The 13,791-nt window shown below is 47.9% G+C and overlaps 1 long non-coding RNA gene across 2 annotated transcripts in view; it reads right to left on the bottom strand.

Annotated features, from left to right (window-relative positions):
• The window catches only part of LOC132229872 (uncharacterized), a 32,402-nt gene that overhangs the window by 6,519 nt on the left and 12,092 nt on the right, over positions 1 to 13,791 (bottom strand). Inside the window, exons 2-5 of one of the 2 annotated variants that reach the window (XR_009451743.1) lie at positions 11,870 to 13,554; positions 9,391 to 9,448; positions 8,329 to 9,128; positions 6,759 to 6,815 (exon numbers count right to left, since the gene is read on the bottom strand). This is a non-coding gene — a long non-coding RNA (uncharacterized LOC132229872). Of the gene's footprint in view, positions 1 to 6,758; positions 6,816 to 7,779; positions 8,172 to 8,328; positions 9,129 to 9,390; positions 9,449 to 11,869; positions 13,555 to 13,791 lie in introns of those variants that run through there. The other variant, XR_009451742.1, reaches the window with a different exon arrangement.

Below are 13,791 nucleotides of genomic sequence, written 5' to 3'. Positions count from 1 at the left end.
ACAGTAGGATGCACTGCTTTGAGTAGACATGTGTCCTAAGAGCAAAACACTACAGCAGAGGGACCAGTCGGGAGCGGAGTGTTGCAAAGTCCAAGCAAAGTAGGCAATACCCTCAATCTGGGAAGTTGTGTGAATGGAAGGAAGGGGCCAGTGGGCCAATGGAGCAAAGGCACCAATGAATATAAATGGACATTCGCCTTAGCTGGTTTAGCTCAGTGGATAGAGCGTTGGCTGCGGACTGAAGGGTTCCGGGTTTGATTCCAGTCAAGGGCACATGCCCAAGTTGCAGGCTCGGTCCCGTGTATAGCATGTAGGAGGCAGCCAATCAATGATTTTCTCTCATCATTGATGTTTCTCTCCCTCTCCCTTCCTCTCTGAAATCAATCAATATATATATATACACAAAAGAAATGGACATTCAGACACTGAGAGGGCAGTCAGACTCCTGGTCTCAGAGGTAAGCCCCCAAATGTGTCCACAGTGTGAGCCCTTAGTCCAAATCAGGAGAGTGATGGGTCATGCCAGCAGCACATGGCCCCCTTGGGTCCTCCTGCAGAGAACAGACTTTAGCCACCTGGAAATGAGTAGGCACAGTGGTGAAAAGGACAATCACAACCTAAAATGAAAACTTTTAATATTTCTCCCCGAATCCACACTTCCAGAGGAGACCACCCTTACCCACAATGAATATGTAAAGAGTGAAATCAGATGCTCCTGAATCCTCCACACGCATCCACCTCCTACTCACTCCTCTAAATAAGACGGTCTGCACAGAGACACGGAGCTTTTTAGAGCTGCTGGAGGGCTCCCAAGATGCTTCCTTTTCTGACACGCACACTTTCAACCTATTAGGAAAATGTTCTGCTTTGAGGCAATGTTTCTCTCTCTTTTTTTAAATCCTCAAATGGGGATACACTTTTATTGATGAGAGAGAGAGAGGAAGGGAGGGAGGTAGAGAGAGAGAGAGGAAGGGAGGGAGGGAGCGAGAGAGAGACAGACAGACATTGATGTGAAAGAGAAACATGGATTGGTAGCCTCCCTGGATCAAACCCACAACCTAGATATGTGCCCTGACTTGGTGTACAGGATGACACTCCAACCAACTGAGCCATCTGGCCAGGGCAAATGTTTCTTAGTCTTAACTCTACCAATTAATCTCTATATAGAAAAGCCTAAGCGACCGAACAACCGATCAACCGGTCGCTATGACACACGCTGATCACCAGGGGCAAACGCTCAACACAAGAGCTGCCCCCTGTGGTCAGTGTGCTCCCACAGTGGGAGTGCCACTCAGCTGACCAACAGGTGTCAGACGCAGGGCTCATGGCTGGCCACCACAGCCAGAGGCCGCCGTGGAGCAGCAGTGAGCCTACCAAGCAGTGGTGGTGGCAGGTGCCGTGGGGCCGGGAAGAGCAGGAGAGGCAGGCAGGAGTGGCAGGTGGTGTTGGACTGCCAGTTTCTGGCCCGATCCCCACAGGCTATGCCAAGGGACTCTACCAGTGCACAAATCCATGCACCAGGCATCTAGGCTACACTAATAAAAGAGAAACATGCAAATTGGTGTCACTCCACTACACCCACCAGCCAATCAGATGAGTATGCAAATTAACCCAACAAAGATGGCTGTTAATTTGCATACGCAGGCGCTGAACGAAGACTGAAGACAACATAGAAGGAAGCGAAGTGCTGCAGAAGGGAGCGAAGCTGCAGAGAAGCAAGCGGGGCGGCAGAGGCGGGAGGGAAGCCCACTTCGGTGGGTTTCGCTCCCTTCTCTGCTTCGCTCTGGCTGCAGGAAGCTCTATTCTTGCAGGAATCTTCCTGCAACGGGCCTCTAGTACGTAATAAAATAAAAACTACTAAGGACCTAGTTAAATGTTTTTGTGAGTTTATATATATATATATATATATATCCTGCACACCCTCCACTGGTGATGGAACCCACAACCAAGCATGTGCCCTTGGCTGGAACAGAGAGCCTTTAGTCTGATGCTCTATCCACTGAGCCAAACCAGCTAGGGCATGAGTTGTTGTTTTTTATTATTTATAAAAAGCTATAGATCTTAGAATATTGTATCTAGGATTGTGTCATCAGAGGTGAATTGAACAACCCCAAGCTGCTATTTTCATTCAGGGGAAGGGGAACACATACACCTGGCATGTTCTTGTCCACACACTAGCCGTAGGCTGCACAAGACCCACTCCCATTAGGGGTAGCTGCCTTTACAATCTCTCCTAAATGCCTTCTACATTTTGGTCGTTTCATGTTATTTCAGAGGGATTCCCCTGCAAAAATTCCCACTGGTATTTTTACAATTTTTTGTGATGGAAAATTTTATACAAATACCAAGTAGATAGTCTACTCTAGTACAATGAAACCCAGTCATCCAGACTCACACTTATCAACTCAAAGTCAACCTTGCTTCACCCCTGCCCTCACCCACTTCCTGCCCTCCAGTATTATTTTTTTTAATTTTTAAAATTTTTTCTTGATTTCAGAGAAGAAGAGAGAGGGAGAGAGGGAAACATTAATAATGACAAAGAATTACTGATTGGCTGCCTCCTGCACAGCTCATATTGGGGATTGAGCCTGCAACCCGGGCCTGTGCCCTGACCGGGAATTGAACCATGACCTCCTGGTTCAAAGGTCGATGCTCAATCACTGAGCCACCCTGGCCAGGCAACCTCCAGTATTGTTTAGAAGCAAATCCTGACATCATATCATTTCACATGTAAATATTTCAACATATAATTCTAAAACACAGGGCTCTTTTAAATATAACACACCCACAGTTCCACTTTTGCACCTAAAAACGAGGATTAATTTCATAATTTCTGATATAGTCACATATTATTTTATAGTAATTCAAACCAGATCAGGTTTTGAGGAAAGCTCATTTCACACCATAAGGAGGCAATGGGGCTGCTTCCTGTCCGCAGGAGGAAGGGATGGGATTAAAACAAGACAGAGATGGGCAAAGGGGCCGACTGTGGGTCAGGGCTGGGCTAACAGCCACCCAGGACCGTTTCCCGCCAGCACTGGAGTGTCCCATGGGACTGTTGCCCAGGAAGGCAGGGCCCCAGAGGGGACTGACCTGGGGAGGGAGCACAGTCACCCCAGGGGCACCCTGCCCGCCCCCCCAACTCTCCACTCTCACCCAGGTTTCCAGGGTGCCCAGTCCTCATGAGTAGAGAAAAGCAATGTATTTTCTCTACTTCTCCGTATGAGAAACTAGCACCAGATGGGGCATCTTAGTTGTAATTGCCCGTTTGTAGACTGGGCCAAGCGTCCACTCTCGGGGCAATCAGTGACTGGGGGACTGGGGGTGGGTACCACGTTACAGACGCGGCTGCCAGTGGCTTGCCCATGGGGTGGGGTGATTGGGCAGGACCTCCCGGACAAAGCCAAGGGCACTGCTCATGGGTGGGTTCCCGCCAAGGAGGATGGGAAGGAGGATGTCTAAGGCAGGGGGACGGCTGAATTCCCACGCAGTGGAGCTGGGCTGGCAACTCCACCGGCTCTGCCTCCCGCCCCACCTCCTTCCCCACGCAGGACTTAGCACTAAGACTCCCCTGCAGGTTCCCAACCTGAGAAGCCACCTGCGTCCCGTGAGCAAAGGCCTCCTTTTCCTCCGGTTCAGTCCTGTCTGTCCCCTGTCCCCTGGTGGGTGGGGTGCGGGCGAGAGAGGACCCTTGGAGAAACGACCTGGGTGCCTCTACCACAGGCAGCCTCCTCTACATGAAAGCCAGGCCAAGAGGCAGGTCAGGATACAGGCCGGGTGTGAGATGCGGATGAGACCAAGTTCAGAAGGAACCTAAACTGAATTCAGCTGAGGCACCTACACAAGGCCTGCTGACTAGGTATGTTCTCAGGCCCTCCTTTTCCTCTCTCTCCCTTCCCTCCCTTATTTCTCTCTCTTTTTCTCAACAATTCCCCCTGCCTCGTTTCTTCTTTCCTCTTTATCCAGAGCTCCCTAAACCGAGTTCTGAGGACCGTTAGGGTAACAGTCACCTTGGTGGCTCCTTAAAGATCCAGGCTCTGGCCCTTGCTCCCAGGCATTTGATTCTGTAGCCTTGAGACCTGGCCTGGGAATCTGCCTCTTTAGCAAACAGGAGATTTCAATGGCACCCAGGTTCGAGAACCACTTGCTGTCGACAGAAACGCTAGTCCAGCTGACCCGAGTGTTCCGGTCACTCTCGCCTTTGACCAAGATGCATTTTCCGAAGGCAGTGTGCCCGCACCGCTGTGGTGGCGGTGTGTGAGCCAGCATGCCACAGTTGTTAGTGAAGGCATTTCAGTCCGCACCCTAATACCCCTCCTCCTGCCCCGGGAGCTGCCCCAGACAGCTGCCTGGTGCGAGAAAAGCTCGCAATGCTCTCCTGGGCTCCAGTCACGCCGCCGTCTCTCTTTCCAAATTAGGGAAGCGGCCTGTTTCCCTCAATCTAACGGGCTGATATTCTTGAACACGGCATTGGTACCGTGAGTGGACTAATATAATAAGTTATGTCTACAAATGGTAAATCCTAGTTTTTGAAACCTCACAAGCTGCTTTGCTCTAACAGTGTTTCGATTTGCACATCACAGCTCCGAGCTGGGGTGAGGCTGCGCACAAGGAAGGTGTCACGGCTGCCCTGAATCAGACTGGGGAGGCGCCTACTGAGCAAGGCGACCGTGGGCTGGTCCTGGAAAAACTGCTTTTTTAAGTTTCTTTTTTTTTTTTTTTAATTAAATCGTTATTGTTCAGATTATTACATTTGTTCCTTTTTTTTCCCCCCCATAACTCCCCTCCTCCCAGTTCCCGCCCCACCCTCCGCCCTCACTCCCCACCCACTGTCCTCATCCATAGGTACACGATTTTTGTCCAGTCTCTTCCCACATCTCCCACACCCCTTTCCCCCCCAGGAATAGTCAGTCCATTCCCTTTCTATGTCCCTGATTCTATTATAATCAACAGTTCATTCTGATCATCAGATTATTTATTCACTTGATTCTTAGATTCACTTGTTGATAGATGCATATTTGTTGTTCATAATTTGTATCTTTACCTTTTTCTTCCTCTTCCTCTTCTTAAAGGATACCTTTCAGCATTTCATATAATCCTGGTTTGGTGGTGATGAACTCCTTTAGCTTTTCCTTATCTGTGAAGCTCTTTATCTGACCTTCCGTTCTGAATGATAGCTTTGCTGGATAAAGTAATCTTGGTTGTAGGTTCTTGGTATTCATCACTTTGAATATTTCTTGCCACTCCCTTCTGGCCTGCAAAGTTTCTGTTGAGAAATCAGCTGACAGTCGTATGGGTATTCCCTTGTAGGTAACTGAGTTTCTTTCTCTTGCTGTTTTTAAGATTCTCTCTTTATCTTTTGCTCTTGGCATTTTAATTATGATGTGTCTTGGTGTGGTCCTCTTTGGATTCCTTTTGTTTGGGGTTCTCCGCGCTTCTTGGACCTGTAAGTCCATTTCTTTCACCAGGTGGGGGAAGTTTTCTGTCATTATTTCTTCAAATAGGTTTTCAATATCTTGCTCTCTCTCATCTTCTGGCACCCCTATAATTCTGATGTTGGTACGCTTGAAGCTGTCCCAGAGGCTCCTTACACTATCCTCGCATTTTTGGATTCTTTTTTCATTTTGCTTTTCCGGTTGGATGTTTTTTGCTTCCTCGCATTTCAAATCATTGACTTGATTCTTGCGCTCCTCTGGTCTGCTGTCGGGCGTCTGTATAATATTCGTTATTTCAGTCCGTGTGTGCTTAATTTCTAGTTGGTTCCCCAATATAAGATCGAGGGTCTTATTAGTTTTCATGTAGATCTCATTAAGTTTATCGGCAGCTTCTAAACAGTTCTTGAGAGACCTTAAAAGTGTGGTTCTGAACTCTATTTCTTCCATTGACAATTTTGTCCTGTTTCTTTGTCTCCGCATTTTGTTATGCTTCCTTGGTGCACCCCCTAGTGGTCTTTGTTCGCAGTCTTATAGTTAAATCTTGATTGTTGTAGCTAATTCCAGGGAGGGTTTGACCTCCAGGCCAAGTGGCTATGAGAATCAGCTGTGTCAGCAGTGAGAGAACTTCTGTCCTCTAGGGAGGTGCTAATCTAGCCTTTGCCTGAGGCTATCCGGCAAATGCCTCTGTGCAGGGCTTGGGCGGGGCGGGTGGCACAGGATCAACAGGGTGGGCCGGAGAGAGCAGCACAGGATCAACAGGGTGGGCCGGAGAGAGCAGTTATGGCGGCTCTCAGTCCTGTCCCCAGGGGCTCTGCCTCTCTGGGTCCCAGCACCCGCTGCAAAGCTCTGAGAGAAAGCTGCACTCGCTCTGACCGAAGCCAGACAGTCCCACTTCTCCCGTTTGAGTCTGGGTCCCTAAAGACTCGCCCGGATCTGGTGCTCAGAGTCTGCGACTCCCTCCCGATTGAAAACAACAACCGCGCCCTCCGCCGCCAGCCCGTTCCGCGCACTCCACACCTCAGAATTTGACTTCAGCACTGTGCCTCCTCTGAGTGTCCGTATGCGTTTCTCTTTCCTCCTAGTTGTAGGACTTCCACTCAGCCAGCGTTCCTGTGGTTCTGGGTGATGTCCCTTCCGTTTTTTGGTTTCACTTTTGAAGTAGTTGTTCAAAGCAGCAAACTCCGGCGTTAACCTATGCCGCCATCTTGGTTCTCTTCCTTTTTTAAGTTTCTTTAAACAAAAAAGTTTTATTCTATCCAAAGAAACCCAAAACACTCATTTGAAAGGATATATGCACCCTCATGTGCACTGCAGCGGTACTTACAACAGCCAGGGCATGGCAGCAGCCAAGTGCCCGTCCGTGGATGAGTGGGTAAAACAGCTGTGGGCCATAAACATAGTGGAATATTACTCGGCCGTGAAAAGAACGAAATCTCGGCATTTGTGACAGCATGGATGGACCTGGAGAGTATTATGCTAAGTGAAAGAGTCAGTCAGAGAAAGACAAACACCATGTGATTTCACTTATATGTGGAATCTAAAGAAAGAAACAAAAAAGAAACAGACTCGTAGATACAGAGAAGAGACTGGTTGTTGCCAGAGGGGAGGAGGGTTGGGGTCTGGGTGAAAAAGGCTTAGGAAACACAAATTGGTAGTTACAGAATAGTCACACGGATGTAAAATACAGCATAGGGAACATAGTAACGCTGTAATAACCACGTATGGTGCCAGGTGGGTACTGAAATATGGGGGGAGGGCGGTGGGGACACTTTGTAAAGCATATGATTATCGAACCACTATGTTGTGCACCTGAAACTAATACAAAATAATATTGAATGTGAGCTGTAATTGAAAAATAAAATTTTAAATATTTTAAAAGATAAGGATACTTGAGCCTAAAAAAAAAAAATAAAACAGCTTTATTGAGGTATAGCGTACATACTATAAACTCACCCACTGCAATGGTGCAATGAGTTTTAGTGAACATATATATTTACGTAAACATTATGAATGAATTCTGTTCCCAGCACTTCCATCCACCCCAAAAGCTCCCTTTAGCCACGTGCAGTCACTCCCTGCTCCCACCTGCAGCCCCAGGCAGGTCTGCCTTTTCTGGAAACTTCCTATAAATGGAATCATTCCCTATGCAGTCTCTGTCCGGCTGCTTTCACTCAGTGAAATGTCCCTGAGGCCCATCCAGGCTGTGGTGTAACCAGCGGTTCGCTCCTTTTTCTTGCTGAGTAGTAGTCCCCTGGGCGGATCCTTTCACGGTCTTGGTTTGCTCTCTCTTTTTTTAAATCCTCACCCAAGAATATGTGTTCATTTTTTTAAAAGTTAATGAGAGAGAGAGAGAGAGAGAGAGAGAGAGAAACATCAATATGAGAGAGAAACATTGATCACTTGCCTCCCACTCTGACTAGAGATCAAACCTGCAACCTAGGTATGTGCCTTGACTGAGAATCGAACCCACAACCTTTTGGTGTATGGGACGATGCTCCAAACAATGGAGCCACCCAGCCGGGGCTTGGTTTGCTCTCTTAACTCTCTGAAACATGTTTTCCCACTGGATGTTTGGAACTTTCCTACAACTAGAAACTCCAACGCTAGACCATTTCTTGCGGTCTCTGCTGGCAGTTGAGAAGAAACCATTGTGTAGGCTGGGGGCGAGATGAGAGGGTAACTTTCTCAGTGCTGGTTCAACACTCAGCTCGCGCCCTTTGATTTCAACTAACGGCACCTATTTTTCAGTGAAAAAAAACCCACATTGCATGTCTTTAAAAAAAATATAATTATCCATGCAAGGTTTTTTCCTGAAAGATGCTAGTGCCATTTATTAGGTAACCACAATTTTATATGTATTTTACCATAAGAAGATCAATGTAAAAATATGTGACCTATCGTCTGTGGCACACACGTGTTGCTCAGGTGCACGGCAGGCTGTAGCACATAAACGTGGTGAAAATGTGACAGTCTGTGAATGTGCCCCATGCATCTATTTTGAGTGCATTTTCTCTGGTTCGAGTATCTTTGTGCGTGGATTGCTCTACAAATACTTCCTCCGCTTCCGAGGCATTCTCCAAACACTTTCCGACATAGCCAGCATTCCCGGGTCTTCGCAGATGCCCCAGCTCCTCTCCCACCACCCATTTCCGGCTGCACAGCTGAGCGGCCCAAAGAGGAAAGAGCATCTAGTGGCTGGAGAATTTGCTCAGCCAGCCTTGGAGTTCTTTATTTTTAACAGGATGATTAAACAATGTTTCTGACAGCGCAGGAAATTCGACACGTTTATTGCTTCTTTGAAAAGGGCCCAATGCCAGGGTATAAAGCGATGATTTATACGCCTCATTCATTCAGAAGCAATGTCTGCACCAACTGTGTGCTAGGGGCGAGGCACGAAGTCGACGAACCGTCATCCTCAAGGAATGTACGACCTGAGAGGGAGACCGGAACGCAGTGTTGTTCTGAGGCGGCTTGCGTCTGCTGATGAACTCCGGAGACCTCCATGTCCTTTCTGCGGTTTGGTTTGGCAGAAGAAACCGTGTTGGCATCCTTTCGGAGATAGAAATCCCCTGCGTCGCCAGAACGCAAGTTTCTTTCCAACCAGAAGAGCACGAGTTACCTGGATCCAACGGCTTTCTGAGCGATCGAAACCCGCCTGCAGCTCAGGGGCCTCGCACTTTAACCTTGGGCCTGTCTGAGAGGGGACACCGGATGTTCTGAAAGCGCCTGCCCCAGGAGCCAGAGCAACCTGGGTGCTGATTCTGGCTTTGCTGCTAAGTAGCAGGGTGACCTTTAGCATGACCTTGAATCCCCAGGACTCAGTTATTCCATTTGGAAAGGAGGACCCTTGTGTCAGTAGGTTCTTAGGTCTGTTCGGCAGGAAAACTCCATGCGGCTTTTTCACTGAGGACGCAAACCCCTGGCCGACCCTCGTCTCATGGGCGTTATTAGGTCACCCGCCTAAGACTTCATGACTTCCATTTTTCAGGTGTTGGACCACTTTTCTTTCCATGGCTTTGTAATAGAACAAAGTAAGAAACACGTCACGGATACAGGTTGACGTTTTAAACGTTGATTTTGACTGTGTAGTAATGAGAAAATTAACTTTCATATTTTAAACACATTTACATCTATTTAATACATATATTCTGCCATGAAAAGGAGAAAGCAAGTCATTAAGGTAGGCAAATGAGAAATGAGACTGTTGGGTTTTAGGGTCATTTCTTTCATACTCTTCCAACCTCCAATTCCAACACTGACAAGCCAGGAGGTTGGTGACAGGTCGCACGACGCCTGCTGCTGCGAAGTGAAGGAAGGATCAGACCCCTATCTTCATAATGTACAAAGTAGTATTTGCTCATCTTTTGTGTTTTAATGATTAACTTCTTAGATATTTACAAAAGCTGTAGTAAAGTTTTTATAAAAAACAAAAGATGACAAAACGTCAAAAAACATAAACATAAAAGATTTAGTGTTTATCCTGCTTTCTGTTGATCTGTTGTGAAGCAATGAGGTAGGCATAAAGAACCTGGGTACATTTTGATAAAATGTGGATAAAATTCAAATATCAGGTCTTAGAAAGATCTATAAATCTTTATTTTGATTAAACAAATATCTGTTTGTCAATTTTAAAAAGGGGAATCAAGAAAATTGACCTGAAGGTATAGATATAAAACTTAGGTATAGAGTTCAGTCAAATCTCCAATCAATTAGCCATGGAAAGATGATAATTATATAATCAGAAAACAGCCCTTCCTGCCGTCATGCCTCAGCCCAAAATAGAAAATAAAAAACTTGGCTATGATAAAGGCTTGGGACAAAGGCCAGTGTTCTAGTGAAGCAAGAGTTCCCATAGAGAGGCAATGACCAGGAAAGGTCTGATAATGTGAAGGTGAGTTGGATTAATGATGGAATCTTGTCATCAGTGAGCAAAGAGTTTTGCAAATCTGGAAGTAAGCTATAGAAAAGTAAGTTTGGAGCAAATGTTGAAATTAGATCCTGTTGCAAAGGACAGAAAATCCAAAGGAAGAGAGGCTTAAACATGATTTAAACGTTTTCTCCAAACATCCGTATGATAGGTGCCTCAATCAAGAGAAACCCAGGCTCCTGCTACCTTGTTGCTCACCATCCTGAACATGCAACTTCACTGCAGGGGCCAAGACAGCTCCTCAAGCCCCATTGAGGCAGCAAGAAAAAAGAAGGGGGAACAAGCCCCTCCACTTAAGGACACTCTGAAAGGTGGCAAACACCACCTCCACTACACCTCGTGGCCTAGAATCTAGTCACATAGTCACAACCACACGCATGGGAGGCTGGGGTTCTGAATCCTGAGTGCTCTGTGCTCAGTTAAAAATTGGGATTCTGCCCTGACCAGTTTGGCTCAGTGGATAGAGCATTGGCCTGCGGACTAAAGGGTCCTGGGTTCGATTCCGGTCAAGGGCATGTACCTTGGTTGCGAGCACATCCCCAGTGGGGGGTGTGCAGGAGGCAGCTGATCAATGTTTCTCTCTCATCGATGTTTCTAACTCTCTATCACTTTCCCTTCCTCTCTGTAAAAGTCAATAAAATATTAAAAAAAAAATTGGGATTCTATTATTGTGGATGCATGCATGTGTGGAGTAAGGAATTTAACCTTGCCCAAGGAGAAGCCTGGACTTTGCCTTCAGCTTCAGATAGGTTGCCATGCTCGAGAGGCGTCTTTGTTTACATTGGAGGCTGGCCATGGCAGGAAGTCTATGTGGCTTAGGGTGACCTATGTGGGGGCTTTGGGTCATGTGGGATTAGTCCAGCTTCAAGAGGGCTCTAGACTGAGGTCAGCCATGTGGGAAGTGAGCATTACGACATGATGGGGCCCCAATAAAACTCTGGACTCCAAGCTGGGGTGAGCTTCCCCGGTTGGCAGGAGAGCAACGCTGTCCAACTCCACAGGAGGACAATGGAAGCTCCGCGTCGGGGGTTTTCCTGGACTCTGCCCTCTGAGCGTCTTCCCTGGGCTGATTATAAGCTGTATTCTTTTGCTGATAAACGATAATCCCGGGTACAATAGTCTTCCGTGATTTCTGTGAGCCTTTCCAGCAAATGATTGAAACTAGAATGGTTTGGGGATTCCCCTGAACCTGTAATTGGTCTCAGAAGTGAGAGTGGTTTTATGTAGACTGTGCTCACTAAGCATCACATCCCAACCATGTCCTCACAATGACACAGAGGAGCAAGAGGACAAGGCTGCGTGTGGCCTGAGGCTCCACGTGCCCCAGGACTCCCCTGCCTGCCCCGGAAGCAAAGGTACCGATATCTGAACAAACATAACTCGTGTGACATCCCAGCATGCTGCAATCAGATATTCTGCTGTAGAAGGGGGAGCTGGTAGAGAACAGCAAACTAGCCCAGCACAACCTGCCCTTCAGCCGCCCAGATATCCCCATGCCTTTCTTCCACCTCTCCCAGGAGCAACACCCTCAAGGTCCCATGTAACCACAGCCTGCAGCGCAAACACCGGCATCCCGGGCGGTGTACAGAGCACTTCATTGGTTCAGAGAGGCTCCTCGCGGTCTGGAAACCCATCAACTAAAAGAAAAGGTATCTACCTCAAAATGAGCAGCACACCGTGGTGCAGCAGGAAAAGAGCAGTGAAAACAAAAACTCCCATTTGAAAAGAAGGTTCATGGCAGAGACCCCGCAGATGTTGGCCTGTAGCACTGAGCAAACCCTATGGAAGGGTGAGGGTCCCCTTCTCTGGCAACAGCGCATTTTGTGGTCAGCCCATCTGAATACCTGCGGCTCTGGGACAATCTCTTGCTCATTACCTGCCCAGCTGCCCTGAGGGAGGACGGCCTTGTCCCCCATCTTTAAAAGACACATCAGAAGCGAGCACTGGCCCGGCCAGTGTGGCTCAGTGGTTGAGCATCGACCTGTGAACCAGGAGGTCACGGTTCGATTCCTGGTCAGGACACATGCCTGGGTTGCTGGCTTGATCTTCAGTGTGGGGTGTACAGGAGGCAGCTGATCAATGATTCTCTCTCATCATTGATGTTCTATCTCTCTCTCTCCCTCTCCCTTCCTCTTTGAAATCAATAAAAAAAAAAATTAAGATAAAAATAAAGAGAAGTGAGTACTGGAGGGTTTACCCATCTTGGGACCTGAACAGCATGGGAGCCGCAGAGGTGCTTGCTGGGTTGTTCGGTCGCCTGGTTAGCAGGCCAGTTCATGGTCTCTAACAACATGATGACTGCCCTCGCCAGATTTAGCAAATTGAAAAACAGGAAACACCGAATTCCCAGTCAAACCTGAATTTCAGATAAACGATGAATAACACTTGAGAATTAAAATATTTGAGACATACTTATCCTAAAAAACGATTTGTTGTTTTGCTGAAACCCAAATTTAACTGGGCAGCCCGTGTTGTATTTGGCAGCCCTACTCCATTTTCAAGGACCAGAGCCCAGATCCCCGCCTAGACTCTTTTTTTTTGCCTGAAGTGGTCTGTCTTTCAGCTGCTGGTCGCTGTGCTCCCTCAGCCCCTTCTCTTCAAGTTACTGGTCTCTACCTTCCGGACTTAGGAAATGAAGGGCTCTATAGGAAGGTAACACCCTGACATGGGCATTTGCCTCCGGACTGTCTGGCAGAGAAATTGAAATACAAAGCCCTTCGTAAAACGTTGAGAGTCAGTGATACCGGCTGCCCAGGCTGCCTTTGCTTGGGGTAGGAACACAGTGGGTCGTTTAATCCAGCAAGACCACCCACCACCACGCTGCAGGCGCCCGGCACAGAGCTTCCCGGCACGGAGCAATGCTGCCCACTCTGTTACAGACTGGCTGGCCTCCCCCCACTTCACGTCTGTCCCCGGCTCTGTAGGAAATGGCAGGAAACAGCTGAACGTGCCCCAAATTCTGAAGTTTTCCAACCATTTTTTCCTAACGCTCAGCCTTGGTCAGCAGGGAGTGTGCCGTCTAAAGTAACACGGAGAACCTGCCACCAAATGCCTCCTGGCCCCGGCCGGCCGGCCGCATTCCTCCTGCTGCGGCCCGAGTCCTGGCCGTCCAGTTGCTAAGGCAGGTCAGGCTGAGGGTCAGACGTTTCCTCACTCTGGATGCTGAGTCCTGTGCAGTTCGGACTGGAGTCAGCTGCAAGAGTGAGAAACGAGAGGTGCAGTCACTTCAGCAGGTATGTTCATTTCCTATTGCTGCTGTCACAAATCACCACACATTCAGCGGCTTAAAACAACACAGATTTATCTTCTTTAACGTTGTAGAGGTGAGAAACCCGAAAGGAGACTTCTGGAACTAAACATCAAGGCTCGGCCACGCTGAGCCCCTCCGGAGGCTCCAGGGAGCAGCGGATTCGCTGCCCGGTCCAGGTGG

The sequence above is a fragment of the Myotis daubentonii genome, chromosome 3 (genome assembly GCF_963259705.1).
Source record: "Myotis daubentonii chromosome 3, mMyoDau2.1, whole genome shotgun sequence".
Taxonomy (NCBI): Eukaryota; Metazoa; Chordata; class Mammalia; order Chiroptera; family Vespertilionidae; genus Myotis; species Myotis daubentonii.
The sequence above is the reverse complement of the archived record's forward strand: the minus strand, read 5'-3'. Positions and strand labels throughout refer to the sequence as shown.